At 47.1% G+C, this 23,322-nt stretch overlaps 1 non-coding gene across 1 annotated transcript; it reads left to right on the top strand.

Annotated features, from left to right (window-relative positions):
- The first annotated feature begins 21,697 nt into the window (after nt 1-21,697).
- Nucleotides 21,698-21,772, top strand: Trnas-cga (transfer RNA serine (anticodon CGA)). The gene has a single exon. It is a non-coding gene; the product is annotated as a tRNA-Ser (tRNA).
- The last annotated feature ends 1,550 nt before the right edge of the window (nt 21,773-23,322 follow it).

Here is a 23,322-nt window from a genome sequence, read left to right as displayed (position 1 = left end):
ACTCAACAACCGAGCAAGGTTAATAATTGGCTCCTTTTACCGACCTCCCGACTCAGCAGCATTAGTGGCAGAACAACTGAGAGAAAATTTGGAATACATTTCACATACATTTTCTCAGCATGTTATAGTCTTAGGTGGAGATTTCAATTTACCAGATATAGACTGGGACACTCAGATGTTTATGACGGGTGGTAGGGACAGAGCATCGAGTGACATTATACTGAGTGCACTATCCGAAAATTACCTCGAGCAATTAAACAGAGAACCAACTCGTGGAGATAACATCTTGGACCTACTGATAACAAACAGACCCGAACTTTTCGACTCTGTATGTGCAGAACAGGGAATCAGTGATCATAAGGCCGTTGCAGCATCTCTGAATATGGAAGTTAATAGGAATATAAAAAAAGGAAGGAAGGTTTATCTGTTTAGCAAGAGTAATAGAAGGCAGATTTCAGACTACCTAACAGATCAAAACGAAAATTTCTGTTCCGACACTGACAATGTTGAGTGTTTATGGAAAAAGTTCAAGGCAATCGTAAAATGCGTTTTAGACAGGTACGTGCCGAGTAAAACTGTGAGGGACGGGAAAAACCCACCGTGGTACAACAACAAAGTTAGGAAACTACTGCGAAAGCAAAGAGAGCTTCACTCCAAGTTTAAACGCAGCCAAAACCTCTCAGACAAACAGACGCTAAACGATGTCAAAGTTAGCGTAAGGAGGGCTATGCGTGAATCGTTCAGTGAATTCGAAAGTAAAATTCTATGTACCGACTTGACAGAAAATCCTAGGAAGTTCTGGTCTTACGTTAAATCAGTAAGTGGCTCGAAACAGCATAACCAGACACTCCGGGATGATGATGGCATTGAAACAGAGGATGACACGCGTAAAGCTGAAATACTAAACACCTTTTTCCAAAGCTGTTTCACAGAGGAAGACCGCACTGCAGTTCCTTCTCTAAATCCTCGCACAAACGAAAAAATGGCTGACATCGAAATAAGTGTCCAAGGAATAGAAAAGCAACTGGAATCACTCAACAGAGGAAAGTCCACTGGACCTGACGGGATACCAATTCGATTCTACACAGAGTACGCGAAAGAACTTGCCCCCCTTCTAACAGCCGTGTACCGCAAGTCTCTAGAGGAACGGAGGGTTCCAAATGATTGGAAAAGAGCACAGGTAGTCCCAGTCTTCAAGAAGGATCGTCGAGCAGATGCGCAAAACTATAGACCTATATCTCTGACGTCGATCTGTTGTATAATTTTAGAACACGTTTTTTGCTCGAGTATCATGTCGTTTTTGGAAACCCAGAATCTACTATGTAGGAATCAACATGGATTCCGGAAACAGCGATCGTGTGAGACCCAACTCGCTTTATTTGTTCATGAGACCCAGAAAATATTAGATACAGGCTCCCAGGTAGATGCTATTTTTCTTGACTTCCGAAAGGCATTCGATGCAGTTCCGCACTGTCGCCTGATAAACGAAGTAAGAGTCTACGGAATATCAGACCAGCTGTGTGGCTGGATTGAAGAGTTTTTAGCAAACAGAACACAGCATGTTGTTATCAATGGAGAGACGTCTACAGACGTTAAAGTAACCTCTGGCGTGCCACAGGGGAGTGTTATGGGACCATTTCTTTTCACAATATATATAAATGACCTAGTAGATAGTGTCGGAAGTTCCATGCGGCTTTTTGCGGATGATGCTGTAGTATACAGAGAAGTTGCAGCATTATAAAATTGTAGCGAAATGCAGGAAGATCTGCAACGGATAGGCACTTGGTGCAGGGAGTGGCAACTGTCCCTTAACATAGACAAATGTAATGTATTGCGAATACATAGAAAGAAGGATCCTTTATTGTATGATTATATGATAGTGGAACAAACACTGGTAGGAGTTACTTCTGTAAAATATCTGGGAGTATGCGTGCGGAACGATTTGAAGTGGAATGATCATATAAAATTAATTGTTGGTAAGGTGGGTATCAGGTTAAGATTCATTGGGAGAGTGCTTAGAAAATGTAGTCCATCAACAAAGGAGGTGGCTTACAAAACACTCGTTCGACCTATACTTGAGTATTGCTCATCAGTGTGGGATCCGTACCAGATCGGGTTGACGGAGGAGGTAGAGAAGATCCAAAGAAGAGCGGCGCGTTTCGTCACAGGGTTATTTGGTTACCGTGATAGCGTTACGGAGATGTTTAATAAAGTCAAGTGGCAGACTCTGCAAGAGAGTCGCTCTGCATCGCGGTGTAGCTTGCTCGCCAGGTTTCGAGAGGGTGCGTTTCTGGATGAGGTATCGAATATATTGCTTCCCCCTACTTATACCTCCCGAGGAGATCACGAATGTAAAATTAGAGAGATTCGAGCGCCCACGGAGGCTTTCAGACAGTCGTTCTTTCCGCGAACCATACGCGACTGGAACAGGAAAGGGAGGTAATGACAGTGGCACGTAAAGTGCCCTCCGCCACACACCGTTGGGTAGCTTGCGGAGTATAAATGTAGATGTAGATGTGGTGTCGCCGGCCACTGAGCGATACTACGCACATGACACCACTGTGGTGTCGCCGGCCACTGAGCGATACTACGCACATGACACCACTGTGGTGTCGCCGGCCACTGAGAGATACTACGCACATGACACCACTGTGGTGTCGCCGGCCACTGAGCGATACTACGCACATGAGACCACTGTGGTGTCGCCAGCCAACGAGCGATACTACGCACATGACACCACTGTGGTGTCGCCGGCCACTGAGAGATACTACGCACATGACACCATTGTGGTGTCGCCAGCCACTGAGCGATACTAGGCACATGACACCACTGTGGTGTCGCCGGCCACTGAGCGATACTACGCACATGAGACCACTGTGGTGTCGCCGGCCACTGAGCGATACTACGCACATGACACCACTGTGGTGTCGCCGGCCACTGAGAGATACTACGCACATGACACCACTGTGGTGTCGCCGGCCACTGAGCGATACTACACACATGACACCACTGTGGTGTTGCCAACCACTGAGCGATACTACGCACATGACACCACTGTGGTGTCGCCGGCCACTGAGAGATACTACGCACATGACACCACTGTGGTGTCGCCGGCCACTGAGCGATACTACGCACATGACACCACTGTGGTGTCGCCGGCCACTGAGCGATACTACGCACATGACACCACTGTGGTGTCGCCGGCCACTGAGAGATACTACGCACATGACACCACTGTGGTGTCGCCGGCCACTGAGAGATACTACGCACATGACACCACTGTGGTGTCGCCTGCCACTGAGGGGTACTATGCACATGACACCACTGTGGTGTCGCCAGCCACTGAGCGATACTACGCACATGAGACCACTGTGGTGTTGCCAACCACTGAGCGATACTACGCACATGACACCACTGTGGTGTCGCCGGCCACTGAGCGATACTACGCACATGACACCACTGTGGTGTCGCCGGCCACTGAGAGATACTACGCACATGACACCACTGTGGTGTCGCCTGCCACTGAGGGGTACTATGCACATGACACCACTGTGGTGTCGCCAGCCACTGAGCGATACTACACACATGACACCATTGTGGTGTCGCCAGCCACTGAGCGATACTAGGCACATGACACCACTGTGGTGTCGCCGGCCACTGAGCGATACTACGCACATGAGACCACTGTGGTGTCGCCGGCCACTGAGCGATACTACGCACATGACACCACTGTGGTGTCGCCGGCCACTGAGAGATACTACGCACATGACACCACTGTGGTGTCGCCGGCCACTGAGAGATACTACGCACATGACACCACTGTGGTGTCGCCTGCCACTGAGGGGTACTATGCACATGACACCACTGTGGTGTCGCCAGCCACTGAGCGATACTACACACATGACACCATTGTGGTGTCGCCAGCCACTGAGCGATACTAGGCACATGACACCACTGTGGTGTCGCCGGCCACTGAGCGATACTACGCACATGACACCACTGTGGTGTCGCCGGCCACTGAGCGATACTACGCACCTGACACCACTGTGGTGTCGCCGGCCACTGAGCGATACTACGCACATGACACCACTGTGGTGTCGCCAGCCACTGAGCGACACTAAGCACATGACACCACTGTGGTGTCGCCAGCCACTGAGCGATACTACGCACATGACACCACTGTGGTGTCGCCGGCCACTGAGCGATACTACGCACATGACACCACTGTGGTGTCGCCGGCCACTGAGCGATACTACGCACATGACACCACTGTGGTGTCGCCGGCCACTGAGCGATACTACACACATTACACCACTGTGGTGTTGCCAACCACTGAGCGATACTACGCACATGACACCACTGTGGTGTCGCCGGCCACTGAGAGATACTACACACATGACACCACTGTGGTGTCGCCGGCCACTGAGCGATACTACGCACATGAGACCACTGTGGTGTCGCCGGCCACTGAGCGATACTACGCACATGACACCACTGTGGCGTCGCCGGCCACTGAGAGATACTACGCACATGACACCACTGTGGTGTCGCCGGCCACTGAGGGGTACTATGCACATGACACCACTGTGGTGTCGCCAGCCACTGAGCGATGCTACGCACATGACACCATTGTGGTGTCGCCAGCCACTGAGCGATACTAGGCACATGACACCACTGTGGTGTCGCCGGCCACTGAGCGATACTACGCACATGACACCACTGTGGTGTCGCCGGCCACTGAGCGATACCGCGCGGTTCTGGCGCTGCAGTCCGGAACCGCGAGACCGCTACGATCGCAGGTTCGAATCCTGCCTCGGGCATGGATGTGTGTGATGTCCTTAGGTTAGTTAGGTTTAACTAGTTCTAAGTTCTAGGGGACTAATGACCTCAGCAGTTGAGTCCCATAGTGCTCAGAGCCACTGAGCGATACTACGCACCTGACACCACTGTGGTGTCGCCGGCCACTGAGCGATACTACGCACATGACACCACTGTGGTGTCGCCAGCCACTGAGCGACACTAAGCACATGACACCACTGTGGTGTCGCCAGCCACTGAGCGATACTACGCACATGACACCACTGTGGTGTCGCCAGCCACTGAGCGATACTACGCACATGACACCACAGTGGTGTCGCCGGCCACTGAGCGATACTAGTCACATGACACCACTGTGGTGTCGCCGGCCACTGAGCGACACTAAGCACATGACACCACTGTGGTGTCGCCGGCCACTGAGCGATACTAGTCACATGACACCACTGTGGTGTCGCCGGCCACTGAGCGATACTACGCACATGAGACCACTGTGGTGTCGCCGGCCACTGAGCGATACTACGCACATGACACCACTGTGGTGTCGCCGGCCACTGAGAGATACTACGCACATGACACCACTGTGGTGTCGCCGGCCACTGAGGGGTACTACGCACATGACACCACTGTGGTGTCGCCGGCCACTGAGAGATACTACGCACATGACACCACTGTGGTGTCGCCGGCCACTGAGGGGTACTATGCACATGACACCACTGTGGTGTCGCCAGCCACTGAGCGATGCTACGCACATGACACCATTGTGGTGTCGCCAGCCACTGAGCGATACTAGGCACATGACACCACTGTGGTGTCGCCGGCCACTGAGCGATACTACGCACATGACACCACTGTGGTGTCGCCGGCCACTGAGCGATACCGCGCGGTTCTGGCGCTGCAGTCCGGAACCGCGAGACCGCTACGATCGCAGGTTCGAATCCTGCCTCGGGCATGGAAGTGTGTGATGTCCTTAGGTTAGTTAGGTTTAACTAGTTCTAAGTTCTAGGGGACTAATGACCTCAGCAGTTGAGTCCCATAGTGCTCAGAGCCACTGAGCGATACTACGCACCTGACACCACTGTGGTGTCGCCGGCCACTGAGCGATACTACGCACATGACACCACTGTGGTGTCGCCAGCCACTGAGCGACACTAAGCACATGACACCACTGTGGTGTCGCCAGCCACTGAGCGATACTACGCACATGACACCACTGTGGTGTCGCCGGCCACTGAGCGATACTACGCACATGACACCACTGTGGTGTCGCCGGCCACTGAGCGATACTAGTCACATGACACCACTGTGGTGTCGCCGGCCACTGAGCGACACTAAGCACATGACACCACTGTGGTGTCGCCGGCCACTGAGCGATACTAGTCACATGACACCACTGTGGTGTCGCTGGCCACTGAGCGACACTAAGCACATGACACCACTGTGGTGCCGCCAGCCACTGAGCGATACTACGCACATGACACCACTGTGGTGTCACCGACCACTGAGCGATATTATGCACAGGGCACCACTGTGGTGTCGCCGCCCGTTGACCGCTATTTCGCGCACGACACCACTGTGGTGTCGCCGGACGGCAAAGTGTTAAGAGCAATGTAGCCAAGCATTGGGTAGAGCTTCGAATACGGCTACATTGGGTCAGAGAGACAGTTGCCACTGGTCAGCCCCCATTGTGAGGTGGTGCAGGTAGAAACCGCTTACGAGTGGGTCATTCTTCCCTAGGACGCCAGTGAGTATCGTTGGTCTGAGTAGCATCTCTGTTTGCTGAGTTGAAGTGTGAGAGAGTTTTCTTTGAGTTTCCGGTAGTCAATCTGGTGCGTGGCGTTGATTATCGTGCCGCACCAACTACGTCAATCAGGGAACGGTGTTAATTTCAGTAGTATTCAGTTTATTCGATGAGATGTTTGTGCAACTGTTACTTGGCGTGGACTAGCGGTGTCTCCGCGTGACGTACAGCTTTAGTTAGTTTAGTGTATTATGTACACTACTGGCCATTAAAATTGCTACACCAAGAAGAAATGCAAATGATAAACGAGTATTCATTGGACAAATATATTATACTACAACTGCCATATCATTACATTTTCACGCAATTTGGGTGCATAGATCCTGAGAAATCAGTACCGAGAACAACCGCCTCTGGCCGTAATAACGGCCTTGATACGCCTGGGCATTGAGTCAAACAGAGCTTGGATGGCGTGTACAGGTACAGTTGCCCATGCAGCTTCGACACGATACCACAGTTCATCAACAGTAGTGACTGGCGTATTGTGACGAGCCAGTTGCTCGGCCACCATTGACCAGACGTTTTCAGTTGGTGAGAGATCTGCAGAATGTGCTGGCCAGGGCAGCAGTCGAACATTTTCTGTATACAGAAAGTCCCGTACAGGACCTGCAACATGCGGTCGTGAATTATCCTGCTGAAATGTAGGGTTTCGCAGGGATCGAATGAAGGGTAGAGCCACGGGTCGTAACACATCTGAAATGTAACGTCCACTGTACAAAGTACCGTCAATGCGAACAAGAGGTGACCGAGACGTGTAACCAATGGCACCCCATACCATCACGCCGGACGATACGCTAGTATGGTGATGACGAATACACGCTTCCAATGTGCGTTCACTGCGATGTCGCCAAACACGGATGCGACCATCATGATGGTGTAAACTGAACCTGGATTCATCCGAAAAAATCACCTTTTGTCATTCGTGAACCCAGGTTCGTCGCTGAGTACACCATCGCAGGCACTCCTGTCTGTGATGCAGCGTCAAGGTTAACCATAGCTATGGTCTCCGAGCTGATAGTCCATGCTGCTGCAAACGTCGTCGAACTGTTCGTGCAGATGGTTGTTGTCTTGCAAACGTCCCCATCTGTTGAGTCAGGGATCGAGACGTGGCTGCACGATCCGTTACAGCCATGCGGGTAAGATGCCTGTCATCTCGACTGCTAGTGATACGAAGCCGTTGGGATCCAGCACGGTGTTCCGTATTACCCTCCTAAACCCACCGATTCCATATTCTGCTAACAGTCATTGGATCTCGACTAACGCGAGCAGCAATGTCGCGATACGATAAACCGCAATCGCGATAGGCTACAATCCGACCTTTATCAAAGTCGGAAACGTGATGTACACTACTGGCCACTCCTTACGCGAGGCATCACAACAACGTTTCACCAGGCAACGCCGGTCAACAGCTGTTTGTGTATGAGAAATCGGTTGGAAACTTTCCTCATGTCAGCACGTTGTAGGTGTCGCCACCGGCGCCAACCTTGTGTGAATGCTCTGAAAAGATAATCATTTGCATATCACAGTATCGTCTTCCTGTCGATTAATTTTAGCGTCTGTAGCACGTCATCTTCGTGATGCAGCAATTTTAATGGCCAGTAGTGTATAATGGGTTGTGTGCTTTGCGGAATGCTTGTGCTAAATTTTATTTAATTTACCGTCCAATTTGTGTTTCATTCCCACGGATTTAATAGCACGTACTCTGGAGCACCACGTGAGTTTCTGTGTACACCATGAGGCTCCAGTTCGACGTAAACACCCCTCGCGTTCTAATTGAAGCCTCAGGCTCGTGACGGAGTAGATGTGTTCTGGTTTGGTAAACTTATTTACGAAATTGCTGAGCTGTACGGAATTTTACAATTGGACCTTGTTCTCTGAAACTGACCGTTAGCAGTCGCCCTACGACCCAGTGAGTTTAATGTGGAGTAGGGAAGCCTTTTTCCTAAATTCTATCTTTCGTTGTGTGAGTGACGAATGTGAACGTGGTGTGTGTGATCTTGATAAATAGTATCCAATAATTTAGCAGTCTTGCCCCACATGTGTCGGTCCAGATGCTTCGCTACATAATGTGCCATGTGTCGATACATGCGCTAGCATCCCAAGTAACTGTATTTCAGCTTAAGTGTGTGTGTGTGTGTTACTGTTAATGAGGAAATAAATGTGAATTATAGCTACTAATTTCTTTGTTATTACATCTCACAGTTCCATTCCGCTCCCTAGTCAAGATTCTTAAAATCAGTTTGCATCTCCTCTTATTGTATATCCAATCTATGAATTAGTATTTTATTAAATCATCAAATGATCTGTGAGGTGGCGTGTTTTTATCAGTTTAATCAATTAATATTCAAATAAATTTGACCCACTAATCAGAATTTTGTGTTTAGTACTTGTTGCAGGCAAGCAAACGTAGCCCCTACTTGCAGAGTCGTTTTTGGGAATTAGGGAATCAGTAAAGAGATATTTTGCGCAGCCAGTCTTATCAGTAACATGCGGTAGTAAAAGACGACAGGCATCGTTCACTTTTACTCAGAGACTGAAATTACATGGACAGTTATCCTGTTGGAATTTGCCTTCAGTGTCGGAGCTAACATCAAGCATGAAGGGATGCAGGTGGTCCACTATAAAGTTCATTTAGCCAGTAGTTGCCATAGCGCCTTCGATACCTACCAGACATCGCATAAAACCGCAAGTGAATGCTCCCCACAGCATAATACTGGCTCTAACAGCCCGCGTGCGTGACCAGGTTATGTCTCGAGCAACCGACCGCCAGGGTGAACCACGGGCACTGCCAGGACCGTCGACGTGGTGTATCAAGATATGTCATTCATCTGACTAGACGACGCGTATAGCCGGCCGGTGTTGCCGAGCGGTTCTAGGCGCTTCAGTCCGGAACCGCGAGACCGCTACGGTCGCAGGTTCGAATCCTGCCTCGGGCATGGCTGTGTGTGATGTCCTTAGGTTAGTTAGGTTTAAGTAGTTCTAAGTTATAGGGGACTGATGACCTCAGATGTTAAGTCCCACAGTGCTCAGAGCCATTTGAACCATTTGAACGACGCGTATACATTGATCAGTCTCGGTGAGTCGTTGAGCCAGCATGGGAACATGTAGGGGGCTTCTGATAGGCGCACCATGTCCAAAAATGTGCGCTGCAGGGTGTGCTCCGATCCCCTGTAGCCGCACAGACAATGTACGCTATCGTCAGACCCGCTGCAAATCATCAACTACCCTGCTTTACACAAATGGCAGGCCTGCGACGTGGACGTTCAACACATTGCCACCTACTCGTGGTTTCGCCGTCCTTTATCCGCTTTACATAGATGCTCACAACAGCAGTACGCAAACAGCAGGCCAGCTTCGCCTTTCCGAGATATTGGTCTCAGGCTAGAACAATTCGCCATTCTTCGCTGCTCCTCTTATATACACCGAGGTGACAAAAACCATGGGATACCTCCTAATAACGCGTCATATCATCTTTTCCAGGGCAACGCAGCAACTCGACGTGGCATGGACTCAAGAAGTCGTTGTAAGTGCCCTGCAGAAATACTGAAGCATGCTGCCTTTGTAGCTGCCCATAATTTCTAAAGTGTTGCCGGTGCAGGAGCTTGTGAACGATCTGATCTCTCGATTACGTCCCATAAATTTTCGATAGTATTCATGTCGGGCGATCTGGGTGGCAAATCCTTCGCTCTAATTGTCCGTAGCTTTGTTCAAACGAATCGTGAATAACTGTGATGTTTGGGAACATGAAGTCCATGAACGGCTGCAAATGGTCGCGGAGATAACTGTATCCAGTTACTGATCGGTTCACTTTGACCAGAATATCCAACCCATTCCTTGTAAACACAGCCCACACCATTATGGAGCCACCACCAGCTCTCGAAGTGCCTCGATCACAACTGGGGTCCACGGCTTCGTGAGGTCTGCGCCACACTCGAACCTTACCATCAACTGAAATCCGGTCTCGTCTGCCCACGCCACGGTTTCCAGTCATCTAGGATCCAAACGAGCCGGCCGGAGTGACCGAGCGGTTCTAGGCGCTACAGTCTGGAACCGCGCGACCGCTACGGTCGCAGTTTCGAATCCTGCCTCGGGCATGGATGTGTGGGATGTCCTTAGGTTAGTTAAGTTTAAGTAGTTCTACGTTCTAGGGGACTGATGACCACAGCAGTTATGTCCCATAGTGCTCAGAGCCATTTGAACAATTTTTGGACCCAATTGATATGGTCACGAGCCCAAGAGAGGCACTGCAGCCGATGTCATGCTGTTAACAGAGGTACTCGAATCGGTTGTCTGTTGCCATAGCCTATTAACGTCAATTTCGCCGCACCGTCGTAACGGATACGTTCGTAGTACGTCCCCCATTTTTTTCTGAGATTTTATCATGCTTTACTTTTCTATTAGCACTGAAAACTTCACGCAAACCATACTACTCTCGGTCTTTAAGGGGAGCTGGAGGTGGTCAAATCCAAAAAATTTTTTGCGTCCGAAAATTAATTCGAACATTCCTCTTTAATGTAAACTTTGAATTATTGTCCTACTCGCCCTAGAAGTGGAGTTATTACCATTTTCCCCCACGCCTGCAGAGGAAATGGGCGGCCGCTGAATGCATCTAACACCCTCTCGTGACTTCCTGGCGAACTGCTTGGGATTTTCTCGGCCTGTTACGCATACAGCGCCTTATGTTACGCAGCTTACTCCTATTTTCCTCAAAATTTCGAACATCTTGCTCCATTTAATATTGTCGTACACTTTTGTTCTGGTTACGATGCCACGGTTTAGTAACCGTGTATATAAGAAGAGGAAGAACGTAGGGAAAAGAAAATTAACACTAATACCAAGTTGCGATACTACAATGAATAAGAGCGCAGAACATCGTCTCTTTGCTTCACCATTGACCGTCATCACCATTGACCGTCACCTCACCTGGATCCCTCATCTCCGCTCCATCCAATCCAAAGCCCACAACCGCCTCCGACTTCTCAAACTCCTCTCCGGCCGGACTTGGGGGTTGCACCCCTCTACCATCCTCCACACCTACAAATCCTTAATCCGTCCCATCCTCTGTTATGCCAGTCCTGCCTGGATATCTGCCCCCCCCCCCCCCCCCAAATTCTATAAGTCCCTCCAGATCCTTGAGCGTCATGCACTCCGCTTCGCCTTCCGTATACGCCTCCCGTCCCCCACGCGGATCCTCTATGATCTCATTCCTTTCCCCCGTCTGCTCCTATCCCTCGAACATATCTGCATCCGCTACACCTCCCGCCGTCTTGAACCCCCTCACCCCCTGGTTGCTCCTCTCCTCTCCGATCCCCACCCCCTGCCACGTCTTCACCGTTGTGTCCCCCCTACCCTCCATCTCTACACCCTACATCTCCTTTCCCAAGGTGGCTTCCATCAACTCCCCCTCCCGGATGATGCCCTCTCTCCCTCCATTTATCCCTCCTATCAACTCTGATCCTCACTCCCCCTCCTTTCCTCTGTCCTTTCCCTGGGCTCCCTCTTCCCCCCTTCCGTCCTGTTTTCTCCCCACTAAACCCCTCCCTACCTCCCTTGTCCTCCCCTGAGTCCTTTTGTATTCCCCTCCTCTGCCTACCCCACTCCCTGTCGCGTCTGCCCAGCGCCCCCCACCCCTCTTATGGGTCCTCATCCTCCATCAGCTCCTTTCCCGGCTCCCCCCCCCTTTTTTATTTTCCCATCATCTGTCCAGTTTCCCCCCACCTGCTCTCGGCTGTGGTCTGTCACATTTGACAACTTTTTAGTGCAGTGTTCCAGTGACTGTTCAGTGTTGTTCGTCTTTCTCGTGTTGCGAACAGAAACCATGCTGTCGCTGGGTGTGAATTTTATGTCTTTTGCGAACAGAAACCGTTTCGAATTAGTTCAGTGTTGCGCCTGTTGTTGGTAGTATTATACTTCTTGTGTAAAGCGGGTAATATGCAGTATGTACAAGAATCAGGAGGGAACAATAAAACCAATTTTTCATGACTTAGCATTGTTACACATATGTCTACACGGAAAGACGCAGAATCCTAATGAGAGCGTAAACAATTTGATTTGGAAAGTGATTCCTAAAAGGGTGTTTGTAAGCATAAAAACACTGCACTTTGGCATTTATGATGCAATAGCAACCTACAACCAAGGGAACAGTGTGAAGTGTGAAGTTCTGAAGGCATTAGGATTTACAGCTGGGGTGAACACTGTACGAGCACTAAGAAATATTGACAGAGAAAGGATAAGAGGAGCAGAAAGAAGAGAAAGGCATATGAAGTATGATGGAACAACAGGCCAGAAAAGAAGACAGAAGAGGAAGCTTTTGGAGGATGAAGAAGAAGACCCTGATAATCCATCCTATGGTGCAGGAATGTATTGAGAAACTTTGATAGCCATTTCCCGTAAATTAGAATTTTTCGAATATAAGAAACATTTTCTCAAAATCCACTCAAGCTAGGGGGATGAAATTTTTATACAGCACTCCTAGTGGTCAAACGTACATTGTAACACAGCCATTTGGCAATATGTTTAGTAGTTTCATTTCAGTTTAATTATAAAGCAATTATTTGTAAAAAAATTTGGGTCATTAATAAAAAAAAATAATTGGAAGGAAACTAGAAAAGATACTCCAAAATCCCTCTGTCATAACTGCAATACTAAACCACTCTATATGTAAAAAAAAATTCAAATTTTTCTATTTGGTAGTTTATTCATAAATGTTCCTCAAACTTAGTGATTTTAACATGGGCAGCATAGGCACCTTCGGCTCCCCTTAAGTGAAGGCCATCGGCCACTGCGTCGTCCGTGGTGAGAGGTAATGCTTGAAATTTGGTATTCTCGGCACGCTTGACACTGTGGATCTCGGAGTATTGAATTCCCTAGTAATTTCCAAAACAGAAAGTTCGATGCGTCTAGCTCCAACTACCATTCCGTGTTCAGAGTCAGTTAATTATAATCAAGTCGGAAGCTTTGGCATGTGTCATCTGAGTACAAATACAGCTATGCCAATGCACTGCCCTATTATACCTTTTGTATGCGATACTACTGCCATGTGTATACGTGCTTATCGCTTTTCCATGACTTTTGTCACCTAAGTGTACTTTCCTCGCCGCATTACGTGCCAGCAGCAGCACCAGGCGAGTTTTAGTTTCACGGTGGGCAGAGTTCATAATTTTTTGGCTCATCAGTGAATATAGATATGCAAACGCTCTCCCACAATGCTGAGGCAACAGTGCCTACAGTGTGAATGACGCAGCAAGCTCTCCGTCTAGAAAAGAGAAAAATTATGCTAGAAACAATCCCAGGTTATGTTAAACTCTAAATACCCGGTCTATTCCTCTTGTCTATCAAATTCCAAGCACTTTTTGTTGTTCTGCTCTCCCAGAGTTGCTCTATGAGCACTGCTAACCACTTCAAAATGGTTCAAATGGCTCTAAGCACTATGGGACTCAACATTTTAGGTCATCAGTCCCCTAGACTAACTAACCTATCACACACATCCATGCCCGAGGCAAGATTCGAACCTGGGACCGTAGCATTAACGCGGTTCCGGACTGAAGCGCCTAGAACCGCTCGGCCACAGCGGCCGGCTAACCACTTCAACTATACTATTTACCTTTAGTGTGACGCGTAATGTGTGTTACTGATCTAGTTGTCTATGGATCATTTCTAGTACGTATAGTGATTTGATATGCAGCAGTGGATATGGAAAGCAGTAGCTTCAGCGGATACCACTAATTCTGCAGTACGTGCGTAACGTTATCCGTTTATCTCAGTATATCTTATCTCACTTTCAGCGAGACACTTCGACAGAATGGCCTGTCGTATCTCTTTCGGCGTTCAGAGTTCCATACACCAACCGCGAGGGCGCTGCTGTATGGGAAGGCAACATTACAAGCACATGGTTTCCCTAATAAGGCCCCTACCTATTGCTTCCCTCCTGTTAATTGGTTTTGACTCTAGTCATAATGATGGAACGTAAAACCCTGAAAAACTTTGGCGCGATGGTGCAGAAGCAGAGCACTGAATTTGTGCTCTGGAAGAAAGAAAGGGTAGGGCTTATCATCCCATTAGCGGCGAACCACGATCTGGCATTAGACTAAAGGAGGACGACCGCGTTTTTTTCGAAGGGACCAGGAATGTGGATGGTTCAACCTGACTAGTGTTGAATGCAACTTTGCTGTCGCAACCACTTCGCCAGCTCAGTTAAAAAATGAATTTTCTCTCTCTCCTTCAGCATCTGTCATTACATCCGGACAGTTCCTCTGCAGGCAATGATGTAGAGTAGAGACGTGGAACTTGTTCTCCTGGTGTAATCAGTCTGATGTGAAACAGAGTGAAGTAGCGAAGTACTCACACTGAAATCACTGCTTTATTTTGTACTTCTCCGACTGAGTTGTTTTCAGTGATGAGACGAGTGGAGAGGAAGTGGAGGAGATAAGAAAGGAGAAGAGACAAGATAAAGGGAAGTGAGGAGGAAGAGAAAAGAGAGAAAATTGAAGACAAAAGAAGAAAAGAGGGATAAAAAAGAGGAGAAAGTAAGAAAAGACAAGAGGAGAGAGAAGGAAGAAGGGTAGAGTAGGAAAGTGAGAGGAAAACAGAAGAGGAGTAAATGGAGAAAAGGGAAAAAGAGAAAAGGGACGAGACAAGAAGGATGGAGATGGCAGAAGAGGATAAAGAGAAGCGGAGTTTAGCGGAAAGGCGTTTGGTGGGAAGGGTGAATGAGGGGAGGAGGGAATGGGGAGAGGAGGAAACGAAGGGAAGGAATGGGAGAGGAAGAGAGAAAGCCCTGCTTTTTCCTTCCTTTTGGTTCACGAAACATATGGAATTGCTCTTCTGTCGATGTAATCACCAATTCATTCTCATTCCCTACAATTCGATGCTTAATTAGCGCTTGCGGAATGTCTGCATCGAATATACGGGAAGTTTAAGGTGGGAAAAAGTAAACTGACCATGAAAATATTTCATGCAGCTTAATATAAGCAACGCACCTTACGTCATCCACACCTGGTGTATATTTTATAGCTTGGGTTGCCTATGTTAAGGTGCATGAAATATTTTCAGAGTCAGATTCATCTCGCCCACGCTGTATAATAGATAACGCCTCTAGTGAAAAATATTCGTGCTTCATAGCAATGTTCTCGTCCCAGTGACTGCAAAGGTCTCTCAGCATAAAAAAATCCACACATGCTAGGTTGTAAAATTGCTCTTCAAACAGAAATTCAAATCGAATTGTCACTCCTACGTAACCCGTTTCTATTGACAGGCAAAAGATATGAACACAGATACATTTTGCTTTCATTCACTGATGTCAGACGGAACGTAATCCCGTTGACACTAGTCGTTTAGTAAGCGCACTATAGCACAACACTAGAACGAAACATAACATGTCTAACGCTGAAAAGAAAGACGCGATCAGCGAGAAGCTAAAATATGATTTTATGTACACTACTGGCCATTAAAATTGCTACATCACGATGACGACGTGCTACAGACGCGAAATTTAACCGACAGGAAGAAGATGCTGTGGTTTGCAATTGATTAGCTTTTCAGAGCATTCACACAAGGCTGGTCCCCGTGACGACACCTACAACGTGCTGACATGAGGAAAGTTTCCAGGCGATTTCTCATACACAAACAGCAGTTGACCGACGTTGCCTGGTGAAACGTTGTTGTGATGCCTCGTGTAAGGAGGAGAAATACGTACCATCACGTTCCCGACTTTGATAAAGGTCGGATTGTAGCCTATCGCGATTGCAGTTTATCGTATCGCGACATTGCTGACCCGTTGGTGGAGATCCAGTGACTGTTAGCAGAATATGGAATCGGTGGGTTCAGGAGGGTAATACGGAACGCCGTGCTGGATCCCAACAGCCTCGTATCACTAGCAGTCGAGATGACAGGCATCTTATAAGCATGGCTGTAACGGCTCGTGCAGCCACGTCTCGATCCCTGACTCAACAGATGGGGATGTTTGCAAGACAACAACCATCTGCACGAACAGTTCGACGACGTTTGCAGCAGCATGGACTATCAGCTCGGAGGCCATAGCTATGGTTAACCTTGACACTGCATCACAGACAGGAGTGCCTGCGATGGTGTACTCAGCGACGAACCTGGGTTCACGAATGACGTGATTTTTTCGGATGAATCCAGGTTCTGTTTACACCATCATGATGGTCGCATCCGTGTTTGGCGACATCGCAGTGAACGCACATGGGAAGCGTGTATTCGTCATCACCATACTAGCGTATCGTCCGGCGTGATGGTATGGGGTGCCATTGGTTACACGTCTCGGTCACCTCTTGTTCGCATTGACGGTACTTTGTACAGTGGACGTTACATTTCAGATGTGTTACGACCCGTGGCTCTACCCTTCATTCGATTCCTGCGAAACCCTACATTACAGTAGGATAATGCACGACCTGTACGGGCCTTTCTGTATACAGAAAATGTTTGACTGCTGCCCTGGCCAGCACATTCTCCAGATTTCTCAACAATTGAAAACGTCTGGTCAATGGTGGCCGAGCAACTGGCTTGTGATAATACGCGAGTCACTACTCTTGTTGAACTGTGGTATCCTGTTGAAGCTGCAGAGGTAGCTCTACCTGTTCACGCCACCGAAGCTCTGGTTGACTCAATGCCCAGGCGTATTAAGGCCGTTATTACGACCAGAGGTGGTTGTTGTGGGTACTGATTTCTCAGGATCTATGCTCCCAAATTGAGTGAAAATGTAATCACGTGTCAGTTGTAGTATAATATATTTGTCCAATGAATACCCTTTTATCATCTGCATTTCTTCTTGGCGTAGCAATTTTAATCGCCAGTAGTGTATTAAACGGCTGATTCTATAGCATTATCATCTTATGATCGATGTAACCAGACATACTGGTTTGTTGGCTTGCTACAGAGAGCCATTGTCATTTTATGGCATGAAAAATAAAATATTGTAAATATTTGTAAATGTACGTGCATAATTTGTATATTTCAGCAACAATATGAAGTTTTTGAGGTATACAATTAACCGGTTCATCATTAAAAATTCAAGATACACTATCTGATCAAAAGAATCCAGGAATCCATATGTAATGCAGAACTGCTCACCAGATGTCCCGAGAGGCGGACTCGCTGGTGTGAAAAGAGACGGGAAGCATCGCGTTGTCAGTAGACTTTGAACGTGGACTAGTCATTCGACGCCACCCAAGTAACAAATCTATAAGGTGCATTTCAACCTTTCTACAGGGGGTGATGTGACTGTGAAGTGGAGGCGCCAAGGACCAACCACAGATCAGGGAGACCTCATATACTGACGGACAGGGACCCCCGGAGGGTTGTCGCAAAGATTTAAATGAAATCAGTGTAGGGAATCATTCGCAGGCTCCAAAGTGCTAGCCGGCCGCTGTGGTCGAGTTGTTCTAGGCGCTTCAGTCCGGAACCACGCGGCTGCTACGGTCGCAAGTTCGAATCCTGCATCGGGTATGGATGTGTGTGATGTCCTTAGGTTAGTTAGGTTTAAGTGGTTCTAAGTTCTAGGGGACTGGTGACCTCAGATGTTAAGTCCCATAGTGCTTAGAGCCATTTGAACCATTTCAACCAAAGTGTTACCAGCAGTCTAGCTAGCACAATAATTGTGCGTATCGAATTTGAAAGAGTGGCTTAGAATGGTCGAGGAGCTCATCATAAGCCAAACATTGCTGTAGTCAGTTCTTAGTGCACTTGAGGTTGTGGACAGAGCTACGTCAATGGACAGTGGATGACTGGAAACGAGTGATTTTGATAATGAATCACGCTAAACCCTGTAGCAAACCGATGAAAGGGTGTGGGTTTGGCGAATGCCTGAAGGCACGCGGGGAAGCCGCGAGTGGTTTGGAGCGCCTTGCCACGGTTGCCCCCCCCCCCCCCCCCCCCTCCGTCAAAAGTTCGAATCCTCCTTGGGCATAGGTGTGTGTGTGTTGTCCTTAGCGTAAGTTGGTTTAAGTTACGACGGTAATCCTAAAAGTAATGTCTCCTATTTTCTTACAAGTACAGAACTCTGTCTGTGTGGTAGTTGGTCACACTGTTATGAAGAGTGCTTCACGCGCTGTGTGTTAACATGCGCACGCCGCGCTGAGGCGCTCAGTCTTAACTTGGCAGCCGCTGAGAATGGAGCTCCCGTTGGACGTTTCTGCCAAGTGCGAATTGCGCGCAGTTATTCGTTTTTCGAACGCAAAGGGCACTGCGCCGATTGAAATCCATCGCCAATTGACGGAAGTGTATGGTGAGTCGAGCATGGATGTCAAAAATGTTCGTAAGTGGTGTAGAGAGTTTGCAGCTGGTCGGACCGAAATTCACGACGAACAAAAGCGCGGAAGACCGTCAATTTCTGAGGAGACAGTGTTGAAGGTTGAGCAAAGCATGCGTGAAGATCGGCGGGTCACCCTGGATGATCTCTGCACGTTGGTTCCTGAGGTTTCCCGAAGCACCGCTCACAGAATTTTCACGGAAACATTAAACGATCGGAAGGTGTCGCAAGATGTGTGCCACACATGCTGACTGAGGACCACATGCGGCAACGAGTTGATGCTTCTCGCGCATTTCTTCACCGCCTTGCATCCGAACAGGACAACTTTCTGTACTCATTTGTCACGGGTGACGAAACCTGGATATATCACTTTACACCTGAGACCAAGCAACAATCACGCCAGTGGCGGCACCCTTCTTCGCCAAAGCCGCGGAAATTCAAACAAACACAGTCTGCCGGTAAAGTCATGACAACCGTTTTTTGGGATCGGAAAGGGGTATTTCTGGTCGACTTCATGCCCACTGGGACCACAATTAACGCTGACAGGTACTGTGAGACTCTGAAAAACCTCAAGCGGGCAATTCAGAACCCGAAAAGAGGAATGTTGAGCAAGGGCGTACACATTCTCCATGCACAACGCTCGCCCACACATCGCTCGGCAAACCGTTGCCCTCCTGCAACATTTTCAGTGGAACATAATCACCCACCCACCCTATAGTCCTGACTTGGCGCCCTGTGACTGTCACCTGTTCCCAAAGTTAAAAGAACATTTGGCCCGATGCGATTCAGCTCCGACGACGAGGTGGAAGAACAGGTTCATAACTTTCTGAACAGCATGGCGGTGAACTGGTATGACATGGGCATACAAAAACTGCCACAGCGTCTACAAAAATGCATCGACAGAAATGGTGATTATGCCAAAAAATAGCTAAATGTTCAAGCTGCGAACTGGTGTAAACCACTGTAGAAATAAACAGGTCTATGTACTTATAAAAAATAGGAGACTTTACTTTTGGGATTACCGTCGTAGATTAAGTAGTGTGTAAGGCTAGGGACCAATGACTTCAGCAGTTTAGTATCACAGTGACTTACCACTACCACCACTGCCTGGATAACGTTACCTGCCATCCTCTTTAGAGTTAACACTGAAGTACAGAAGATGTGTTACCGTATGGGGATGTTTTTCGAAGTTAAGATGTGGTGCCATTATTGCGTTTAATGAAACGCTAATTGCGGAGGCATAAGAACACATTTCACAGCGTTGTGTACTTCGTGCTGTAGAGGAACAGTTTGGAGATGATCATTGTATCAGTGCGACAATGCACCCCACCACAAAGCAGCGTATGTGAGGCAATTAGTGAACAATAATGCTCCTTAAATGAAACGGCCTGCCCAAAGTCACGACCCGAACCCAGTTAAACACCATTGGGATGAGTTACAGCGTAGACTTGACTCCACCCCAGAGTCCAATTTCCTACTTTCTCTGGTTGTGTCTCTTTAGTATAATGGGCAGCCTCTCCTCCACAGATGTTCAAACACTTCATTGAAAGTGTTCCAAGCAGAGATCAAGTCATCGCAGAGGCGAAGGATGAACACTCTCCACACTAATGTTTACTAATAGGTGTCTGAATACTTTTGATTAGATAGTGTACATCTGTATGTTGCAGCGTTCACGTGAGTAGACGGGGAAAACTCGAATTCCATCGACAAAATGTTGGGCGCAGTTCAAGGATATTTTCTGAATATTTTGGTATAAGTGATCTGTGGTAAAATTAACGAAAAAAACATAACCACTAAGTCCTTCGCGATGAATTTGTTGTGTTAACTGTTCTAGCAGCACTTGTCACGTGAGTTCTCTGTGGAAATCCGAGTTTCCACACCATTGTCTTCATCAGGAAAGCAATGGACTGTTGAAGAAGTAACGAAGTCACACAGATGTTACATTGTTGTCAACGATAAAAGGTCACTCACAGCATCTATGTTTCCATCATGGCATGGAATACAGGTCATACTGTTCAGCGGACTGAACACAACATTGGTTAACATACTTCAGCAAGACCTCACACACAAACATTACACACAAACACAGCACTTACTTAAATACATACATACAAACATGTACCTCTGTACATACATAAATAATTTTCATTTTGTTTGTGACAATTGCCAACATTGACCCAGAAATTAATTTAAATTGTTTCGATTCTCCACTTCTCACGAAAAGTTTTGGGAAATTCCTGTTGGTTTTCAGGCAAATGCTAGAAATGGAAATCTCTTCTCAAATATTCAGAATTGGGAGAACTTTGCCCTACTATCATCTTTCTGGGATGTCTAGCTGTACAACAGCCCAACCGACTCTCACAGTGTGGCGCTATGGTATCTTTTTCTCGATGCTGTGGGTTGAACTGGAACGAAAAACGTACAACAGCAATCTCACCAATTTATTTTGACAAATAAATTAATTCGACGAAACACATGCAAATGCAGCAACCAGCCTTAAAACCGTTTACAGTTAAAACAGATCCTTACCAACAGAAACAACAATAAGCACAAATCAGGCAATCCTCAAACTTTATAAAACTGAGTGCTGAGATAAAAATATTCGTCTAGTATACTCAGTTTTAAAAAGCCTTACAAGGTTGCTGTGTTTTGTGTGTTTTTGACAAATTACATTCATTTGTCGAAATAAATTGGTCAAACATCAGTTGTACTTTTATGCTCTACCAACTGAGCTACCCAAGCACGACTCACAACCTGTCCTCACAGCTGCAATTCTTCAAGCACCTTGTGCTGTGAGGATGGGTTGTGAGTCGTGCTTGGATAGCTCAGTTGGTAGAGCACTTGCCCGCGAAAGGCAAAGGTCCCGAGTTCGAGTCTCGGTCCGGCACACAGTTTTAATCTACCAGAAAGTTTCATATCAGCGTACACTCCGCTGCAGAGTGAAAATCTTATTCTGGAAATCGGAACTTAATGTGCAGAAAATGTACTATACGTCAACTGAGAAAGTACAGTCATACCCATGAATTATCCATAAGGAACGTAATTGAATTCAGGTTAGTTTCAATTGGTCGTAAAACGCATCGACCGGTTTAGAACTTTCAGACAGAGGAATCTGATTATAGCCTGATTCAAATCTAATGTGATTCATATCCTTCCTCCATGAAATCATCAAAACAGGAATGCAGGTCCAGTAGAGGTACTCAATATGAAACAGTCTTCTTATTCAAGTCCTTCTAATAATTGATCAGTTTCTTTTCCCCATTGTCATTGGATAACAGGAATTTGGGTGGTGCTTAAGGAGATTTTGAATGACAGATCATCCCTTGTTCTAACATTCTGTAAAGCAGAGGGTGATGTTTCCTCTGGAATGTTATCAGTCAACTCAAATTATATTCCAATAATTTGGTTAACCCTAACTTGGGGGGTAAACACATTCCAAAACTCAGAAACAACCATTTATTTTCGCTTAAGTTTTTATATTTAGGTCTCCCCTAACTGATGGTCTAGCGCATTTTCTTCATCTTCACTTTCTCCTAGAATTCCTTACGGTTGCAAAACGAAAAAAATCTGTTGTGACTTGAGCTTAAATGAAATCTTTTGCTTCCGCCAATTAGTAGCCGTGCCAACTGTGGCTTCAGAGCTAGAATCCAAAGTACAATTACTTGGCAAATTATGATGACACAAGCACTACTCTTCCTGGTAAATCTTCCTTTACGAATTTTTACTGGAACCACCCCTTTTCTCCGAAACTACATTGATTAGCAGGTTGTTCACAATCGGCTTTATTGGCACAGAATTAGTCGTAATTCATGACCAAAATAGCACTTTCAGAATCAAGGCACAGAATGATTTATTGTTAACAGTACAACAAACAAAAGGTAAATTCAGTAGCTCGCCTGTCCTTATTCTACAAGTTGCCTTTCCTTCACCCTCCTTCTATTGCAGTAATTTTTAAATCTCCCAATCCACTCCATTCTTTGGGCAGTCCTAATTACATACCCCACTTCACCTCAATCACAATACGTTATTCCTTTTTCCCCTTTCTTCTGAGATAGGGCTCCCTCTATACTGATGGCCCGTATTACCACAACTGAAAAATTTCCCTTTCTGACTTCCCCCATCTTATATATTTTTTCCTTCCCAAAAAATACATGTCCTTAATCCTTAAACATACATATCCTATTCCTTGCACATTTCTCAACATCTCCTCCTATTATGCTAGCTAGGGCCACAGAGGTTTTACAAAATACTTTTCTTTGCTTGTCTCTGGGCTTTAACCCACGGAGGATGTGTTGAACTATATTTTTCAGGAAGGCGATCGCAAACGTAAAGCTAATGTACTTTCCCTGACTCTCTCCACATATGAAATAATAACTTCATGATAAGTTTGTTGAATCCCACATTCATTGTAAATGAGTTCCTGCAATGTCTAAGGGAG

This window comes from Schistocerca nitens, chromosome 1, assembly GCF_023898315.1.
Source record: "Schistocerca nitens isolate TAMUIC-IGC-003100 chromosome 1, iqSchNite1.1, whole genome shotgun sequence".
NCBI lineage: Eukaryota > Metazoa > Arthropoda > Insecta > Orthoptera > Acrididae > Schistocerca > Schistocerca nitens.
The sequence above is the reverse complement of the archived record's forward strand: the minus strand, read 5'-3'. Positions and strand labels throughout refer to the sequence as shown.